The sequence below is a fragment of the Hemiscyllium ocellatum genome, unplaced genomic scaffold (assembly GCF_020745735.1).
Source record: "Hemiscyllium ocellatum isolate sHemOce1 unplaced genomic scaffold, sHemOce1.pat.X.cur. R1, whole genome shotgun sequence".
Taxonomy (NCBI): domain Eukaryota; kingdom Metazoa; phylum Chordata; class Chondrichthyes; order Orectolobiformes; family Hemiscylliidae; genus Hemiscyllium; species Hemiscyllium ocellatum.
The window spans coordinates 464782-473340 of NW_026867603.1; the positions used below are offsets into that span (position 1 = coordinate 464782).

The 8559-nt window shown below is 51.3% G+C and overlaps 1 pseudogene; it reads right to left on the bottom strand.

Annotated features, from left to right (window-relative positions):
* Positions 1-701: 701 nt before the first annotated feature.
* LOC132809101 (tubulin alpha chain-like) lies at positions 702-8243 on the bottom strand (annotated as a pseudogene).
* Positions 8244-8559: the final 316 nt, after the last annotated feature.

Below are 8559 nucleotides of genomic sequence, written 5' to 3' on the forward strand. Positions count from 1 at the left end.
TTTGATTAGATTAGATTAGATTACCTACAGTGTAGAAACAGGCCCAAACAAGTCCACTCCGACCCTCCCAAGAGCAACCCACCCAGACCCATTCTCCTATATTCCCCTACGTTTACCCCCTTCACTATGGGAGGACACCGGAGCACCCGGAGGAATCCTACGCAGACTCGGGGAGAATGTGCAAACTCCACACAGACTGAGGTGGGAACTGAACCCGGGTCTTTGGCGCTGCGAGGCAGCAGTGCTAAGTACAAAGTTAAAAACAAAAACAAAATCACACAATACCAGGTTATAGTCCAATCGGAAGCACTAGCTCTGGGAAGGCCGTTCCGTCATCAGGTGGTTGTGGAGGTTAAGTCTGTAAGTCTGTGTCTTACAATCTTATACTCCACAATTAGTTGATGAGGGGGCAGTGCTTCGAAAGCTAGTGCTTCCAATTAAACCTGGTGGACTATAACCTGGTGTTGCCTCATTTGACCCAGTCCTAGCAAGGCGACTGCAATATTCAGTTCGGGGTCACACAGAATTTGGAGAAACCATTTTCCGTCTTCACTCTTCTTTTCCGGAATTTTCTTCAACCCATTCTTTGACTCGACAGCCCTTAAATGAGACACTTGCCAAATCATCGAAAATAACGTTATTTCCTAAATATTATTATTAATAACATCAATTACTGTTAAAATATTAAAAACCATGAAAACTCATTCTTCCTCCTCGCCCTTCCTGTCCAGCGCGGAAGAGTCGACTCCCACCTCTTCGTAATCCTTCTCAAGGGAGGCCATGTCCTCCCAGGCGTCCTGGAATTCCCCTTCCTCCAGGCCCTCTCCCACGTACCAGTGCACGAAGGCCCGCTTGGCGTACATCTTGTCGAACTTGAGGTTCAGGCGGGTCCAGGCCAAGGAAATGGCGGTGGTGTTGTTCAGCATGCAGAGGGCCCTCTGCACCTTCGCCAGGTCGCCCCCTGGCACCACCGTCGGGGGCTGGTAGTTGATGCCGACCTGTCGGGGGAAAAGACAGAGGTGTCAAAATTTGACTTGCTTTGGAAGCAGCTTCAGAATCCAATCACAAAACCGCCAGTGAGTTCTGTGAAAGATGCATTTATCAGCGTGGGAGTGAGCCATTCCCAGTGCAAACAGCATTTCTGCACAATTCCTGCCTATCTCTCCCTGCTTTAAGGTTCAAGATTCGGAATGGAACACTTCGAGTGACAAGAGTGGTTCCAAATGTGAATGAATCCTCATCCCAGCAACTGAGAGTCAGGAAGCCATTCTCAGGTTTCCAGACAGGATTCTCTCCTCCGACATCCTGAGCTGCAGTCAATGCGTCAAGTGCTGGAAATTTCATCCCAGGCCCCACTTGAGTGACGCCTCTCAGGGCAAGAGTGTACAAAGTCTGCCCCAGTACTGTCCATGGAAGGTGGGGGCACACTTGGCCTGGGATTATAGAGAGTATGATTCACACGTGTTATCAGGTTGTCAAAATTCAAGGTTTCCCCAGGGCCCCCAGGGATTCAGCACCGACCCAACACTCACCTTGAACCCAGTCGGACACCAATCCACAAACGCGATGGAGTGCTTGGTCTTGATGGTGGCGATGGCAGCGTTGACGTCCTTGGGCACCACGTCCCCTCGGTACAGCATGCAGCACGCCATGTACTTGCCCTGGCGCGGGTCGCACTTCACCATCTGGTTGGCCGGCTCGAAGCAGGCGTTGGTGATCTCCGACACTGAGAGTTGCTCGTGGTAAATTCTCAGCAGAGATGAGGGGAGCGTAGGTCACCAGGGGGAAGTGGATGCGGGGATAGGGGACCAGGTTGGTCTGGAACTCCGTCAGGTCCACGTTGAGGGCGCCGTCGAACCGGAGCGACGCGGTGATGGAGGACACCACCTGCACGATGAGGCGGTTGAGGTTGGTGTAGGTCGGCCGCTCGATGTCCAGGTTCCGCCGGCACACGTCGTAAATGGCCTCGTTGTCCAGAATGAAGGCGCAGTCGGAGTGCTCCAGGGTGCTGTGGGTGACCAGCACCGAGTTGTAGGGCTCGACCACCGCCGTGGAGATCTGGGGAGCCAGGTAGACAGAAAACTCCAGCTTGGATTTCTTGCCGTAGTCGACGGAGAGCCTCTCCATCAGGAGGGAGGTGAAACCGGAGCCGGTGCCTCCTCCGAAACTGTGGAAGATGAGGAAGCCCTGGAGCCCTGTGCACAGATCAGCCTGGAGGAGGGGAGTGAAGGGTACAATGAAATAAATAAAGAAGCATAAAATATAACATCACCAGAAAGTGCGAGCCCCCTTGGGGCTAGTTATTCAGAGGAATGAAGGACGTGGAGAGTTAGAGTCTGCAATCTGTCGAGTTAAGACACAATTGGAAAGGTGAGAATTCCCATCGATGTGGTTGAGTCTGTCCCAAGGCTTGGGCCTTTTCCAGCCCATTAACCCTCACTGCAGCTGATAGGTCACTTGCTGGCCCGAAGTAGGGCATGTAGCCCTAGGTTGTACATCAATGAAACTCAGTGGAAAGGGTTTGAGCTCCTTCCTCAATGAATCAGGATTGAGGTTCCTCATGAACGACTCCATTGTCAGAAGATATGTCGGCGAGATATATTAGCCATGGAATCTGTAGATTTATAGAGATAGGGTAGAGGGCTGCGTCTGTGTCGATGCTTTTTGGAGGGTCAGTATGATCACGATGGGCCGAATTGCCACCTTCCACCCCGCATGGATACAACAAATCATGTTCCCCATGACAAACTCAGGACGCAGGAGCATAGCAACCCCTACAGTGTCGAAGCAGTCCCCTCTGACCCTCTGAGAAGCAGGTTAGCTAGACCCACCTCCACACCGCCCTCCTCCCCCTCTCCCTGTAACCCCACACTTCCCGTGGTCAATCCAGCCCTCGTCTGCACATCTTCGGATCGTGGGAGGGAAGAAATCCATGATGCGGGGTGGGAGAATGTGCAAACTCCACACAGACACGGTCCCCGGAGGCTGGAATCAATCCCGGGCCCCTTGCACTGAGAGACATCGTGCCACCCTGTGTGTGGGTTCTAATGTCAGGTTGGGGACAGGGAGATGGCACAGGGGTGAGGATGCTACCGCTCAGTGTTGGGATGAAACAGTGAGCTCTGGAGATCTGCTCGGTTGAAGCAAACTGAGAGAACCTACCACCTTCCGGACCCGATCCAAGACCAGATCCACGATCTCCTTGCCCACGGAGCAGTGGCCCCGGGCGTAGTTATTAGCCGCGTCCTCCTTCCCGGTGATGAGCTGCTCAGGGTGGAAGAGCTGTCGGTAGGTGCCGGTACGGACCTCATCTGGGGACGGGGAGCACACATGTTACAACAGGGAGAATTCAGGCCACATTTCAGTGGGAACACTGAGTGAGCACGCCTCCCCCCCAATCCCTCCTCTTACCGATCACGGTGGGCTCCAGGTCTATGAACACCGCCCGGGGAACGTGCTTCCCCGCCCTGGTCTCGCTGAAGAAGGTGTTGAAGGAGTCGTCCCCACCTCCGATGGTCTTGTCACTGGGCATCTGTCCATCCGGCTGGATGCCATGCTCCAGGCAATACAGCTCCCAGCAGGCATTCCCCAGCTGTACGCCGGCCTGGCCAATGTGAAGCGAAAGGCACTCTCTCTGATGAGGGAAGGACAGATTGTTATTCCCATAGAACCGAGAGCAGTAATGTCTACGTTGATGTTGGAAATGGGCGAAGGAGGATTGGGACTCAGCTGGTCACAATTCTATTCCAATCCATCCTCCATTTCATCACGATCCTCTCTCCACAGGGATTGTGCCAGGCACCAGGGTCCCCCCATCTCCATGAAGCCCCTCCATATTCCTTCTGGAAATCTGGAATCACACCCTCCCTTCCCACTAGCTGCAGCCCCCTCTCTACCGGTGGATCTCCTCTCTCCCTGCGGATGCCTAGCTCCTGAGGGAGTCCACACCAGATTCCCCGTATAGTCACCCCCTTCCTGGTCCCCTTGGAAAGCTGACCCTCAAAATGTAGAATTCATCTTTTTTACCCTTTCATGGGAACGACAGCTCTCCCTGTGGATCTGTGGCTCCCTCTCACACAACTCTGACACCTCCCCCCCCCCCCGGATCACCCTCTATGTAGCTGAAGATCCTACTTCCCTCCCTCCCTCGGTCTGGAACGAGTATCCCCGCGTCTGGACTCCAGATCCCATTATCCATGACTTTCCACTCACCCACTCACTCACTCAGCCACTCATTCACTCATTCATTCATTCACTCATTCACCCACCATGCCATCTCCTCAGACTCTGGAGCCTCTGAATCTACTGCGTCTCCTCTCTCTCGCGCGCGCTATTTATACCGAACCCTCCGAAGCCAACTTGAGCTCTGATTGGTCGGCGGGGACAAAGGGAAGTCGGCAACCCGAGATGGAACGTCGCTTCGCGACGCTGATTGGACGCTTGTGTGAAAGGGGCGGGGTACAGCTTACCCGCGCCGGTCGCTCTCCAGGATTGGAAGAATTGCCATTGGAGCTGATGCATGAAAGGGAGATCTGTGCTCGGCTGAGCTTTATAGATTTGATCGGGCTGCTGATTGGGAGTTGGTGGGCAGGGGCTTAGCCATGAGAGGGTGCGATCCAGATTTGAAACAGACGATTTCAATCGTTTAAATGTCAAACCATTCATTACTTGCTTTAATATCTGTGACATTCTATTTGAACTCTGATCCGATTGTATTTCTTTGGGAATTTGTCTCAAAGTCACTTTTCCACTAGCAGTTTTGGGGAGATGATACGTGCAGACCCGGACCTGGGGATGATTCAGCCCGAGGAACAGTCAGCGAGATGCAGAATCTGGACCTGGATATTGCAAATGCAACTCAGCTGAGGCAAATGGAATTAACTAAAATGTAAAGAGTTCCAATTAATCATCATGAAATTTTGTCCTCAACCACAAATAAGGCTGAGAAACGTGCATTCAGCTCAACAGTGGGTATGGAGTCACGGAGATGGCTGTTTGGGTCTTTAAGTAAAGTCATGGCGTTACACAGCATGGTAACAAACCCTTCAGTCCAATTCATGCGTGCTGACCCAATCTCCTAAATGAATTCACTCACATTTGCTGGCATTTAGCCCGTATCCCTTTCCATTTATATAACCGCCATAAGATGCTGTCATTGTACCAGCCTCCACCACTTCCTCTGGCAGCTCATTCCATGTGCAGCCTCTGCGTGACAAAGTTTCCCTGCGGTCTCTTTAAGGTCTTTCCCCTCTCACATTAAAACTATGCCCTCCTTAACCTGGGAAAAAAACTTGGCTATTCACCTCGTTGACTTGCTTTTTAAAACTTCTATAAGGTCACCCCTCAGCCTCCCACGTTCCAAGGGGAAACAGCCCCAGCCTCTCCCTGTAGCTCAAACGCTCCAACATCCTTTTCTGAACCTTTTCATATGTTTCGCAACAATCATCCGATGGAAGATCAGATTAGATTAGGCCCTTCGGCCCAACAAGTCCACACCGACCCGCCGAAGCGCAACCCACCCAGACCCCTACATTTACCCCTTACCTAACACTACGGGCAATTTAGCCCGGCCAATTCACCCTGACCCGCACATCTTTGTGACTGTGGGAGGAAACCGGAGCACCCGGAGGAAACCCACGCAGACACGGGGAGAATGTGCAAACTCCTCACAGTCAGTCGCCTGAGTCGGGAATTGAACGCGAGTCTCTGGTGCTGTGAGGCAGCAGTGCTAACCACTGTGCCACCATGCCGCCCACAAATTTGTATCAGTCTGCCTTTCCAAACTGCAGCACCTCACGTTTGTATAAATTGAACTCTCTCTCGCACTCCTCGGCTCATCAACCCATCGGCTCAAGGTCCCGTTGGACTCTGAGGTAACCTGCTTTGCTACACCTCCAATCGTGGTGTCGTCTGCAAACTTACTAACCGTGCCGCCTATGTTGACATCTAGCCAAGGAACTATTCTAACCCCATTTACCAGCACTTGGCCCATCGTCTTGTAGGCGGTGAGAGTTTGTATCTCGGTCGCCCTTATACTCAGCGAGTTCCAAATCCTTACCACCCTCTCGGTGAAAAGGTTTCTCATATCTGCACATCTAAATCTTCTGCACCATTGTTTGCGTGTTTTATTGGAGATCATTTCAAATCGCTTTGCTCTCGCACTGCGCTTTCCCACCTCCAGGAACAGATTTCTCCCCACTCTGGCGCATCGACACCTTTGTTTTCCGACAAAGCCCCAGGATTTCACCATCTTCCCAACCGTCATTGTGTCCTATCTACATGAATCATTCCCGTTCACTCATACCCAGCAGCCCCTGCTGCAACGTTCCCTTTCCAACTGTAGCTTCATTTGCATCGCTCCTCCATGATCTTTTACCCAAATTTAATAATCCCTCATTCCCCTGCATTAGATTCCATCTGCCACACTAAATTGCCCCTAGTGTTAGGTAAGGGGTAAACGTAGGGGTATGGGTGGGTGGTGGGTCGGTGTGGACTTGTTGGGCCGAAGGGCCTGTTTCCACACTGTAAGTAATCTAATCTAATAATAAAAAAAGTATGCTCCCGAATATCCAACTCTGTGTCGTTCAGAGATATCATACAACGTGTGAACAATCCCTTTGTCCCAACTCCAGCCATGTTCATAACAAGCTGATGAATGAATAAATGCTGAAAGAATAACTATTTGGATGTAAAATGTTGCCTGAATGATTCATTTCTGACTTTTTGATGACCCGAACATCGCACTGTCAAATGTATTTTAACGAATTCACATAGTTTGGTTAGTTTCTGTCTGAAACACAGAACATAAGCTGGAAGTGTAGGCCTTGGGTGTTGGTTCCTAGTTGCCTCATGTGTATACAGCAGTTCAAATTATCTGAACGCGGTGGACTCATTAGGGCCATCCCTAATAGTAAGCCAGAAGAAGATAATTGTGGGGTGCTGCATTTTGGAATAACAAATCAGAACAGGACTTATACACTTAATGGTATAGGGAGTGTTGCTGAACTAAGAGACTTTTTTTTAGGTTACTTACAGTGTGGAAACAGGCCCTTCGGCCCAACAAGTCCACACCGACCCGCAACCCACCCATACCCCTACATTTACCCCTTACCTAAGACTACGGGCAATTTAGCATGGCCAATTCACCTGACCCGCACATCTTTGGACTGTGGGAGGAAACCCACACAGACACGGGGAGAATATGCAAACTCCACACAGAGAGTCGCCTGAGGCGGGAATTGAACCCAGGTCTCTGCCGCTGTGAGGCAGCAGTGCTAACTGCTGTGCCACCCACTCCCTGACCTTGGAGGACAGGCTATAGTTCCTTGAAATTGGGGCCACAGGTAGATAGGATTGTGAAGGAGGCGTTTGGTATGCTTTCCTTTATCAGTTAGAGTATTGAGTACAGGAGTTGGGAGGTCATGTTGCAGCTAGACAGGACTTTTTAGGCCACTTTTGGAGTATTGTGTACAATTCTGGTCTCCCCCACAGAGGAGTGACGTTGTCAAAACTTGGAAGGGTTCAGAAAAGATTTGCAAAGATGTTGCCGGGTTGGAGGGTTTGAGCTACAGGGAGAGACTGAACAGACTGGGGCTGTTTTCCCAGGAGCGTCGGAGGCTGAGGGGTGACCTTATAGAGGTTTATAAAATTACAAGGGGCATGGGTAGGGTAAATAGACAAGTTCTTTCCCCCTGGGGTGGGGAAGTCCAGAACTAGAGGTTTATAAAATCATGAGGAGGGGTATGGATAGGGTAAATAGACACGGTCTTTTCCCCCTGGGGTGGGGCAGTCCAGAACTAGAGGGCATAGGTTTAGGGTGAGAGGGGAAAGGTTTGAAAGGGACTGAAGGGGTAACCTTTTTATGCAGAGGGTGATGTGTGTATGGAATGAGCTGCCAGAGGAAGTGGTGAAGCCTGATACATTTAGAAAGCATCTGAATGTGTGTATGAAGAGAACGGTGTAGAGGGATAACAGCCCAAGTGCTGGCAAATTGAAGTCGATTAGGTTAGGATATCTGGTTGGATATCTATATTGGGGAGACGGGCCGCCTACTTGCGGAACGTTTCAGAGAACACCTCTGGGACACCCGCACCAAACAACCCAACCACCCTGTGGCTCAACACTTCAACTCCCCCTCCCACTCCACCAAGGACATGCAGGTCCTTGGACTCCTCCATCACCAGACCATAACAACACGACACTAGGAGGAAGAGCTCCTCATCTTCTGCCTGGGAACCCTCCAACCACAAGGGATGAACTTAGATTTCTCCAGTTTCCTCATTTCCCCTCCCCCCCACCTTGTCTCAGTCGACTCCCTCGAACTCAGCACCGCCTTCCTAACCCGCAACCTTCTTCCCGACCTCTCTATCCCCACCCCCACTCCGGCCTATCACCCTCACCTTGACCTCCTTCCACCTATCGCATTTCCAACACCTCTCCCCCAAGCCCCTCCTCCCTACCTTTTATCTTAGCCTGCTGGACACACTTTCCTCATTCCTGAAGAAGGGCTCATGCCCGAAACGTCGATTCTCCTGCTCCTTGGATGCTGCCTGACCTGCT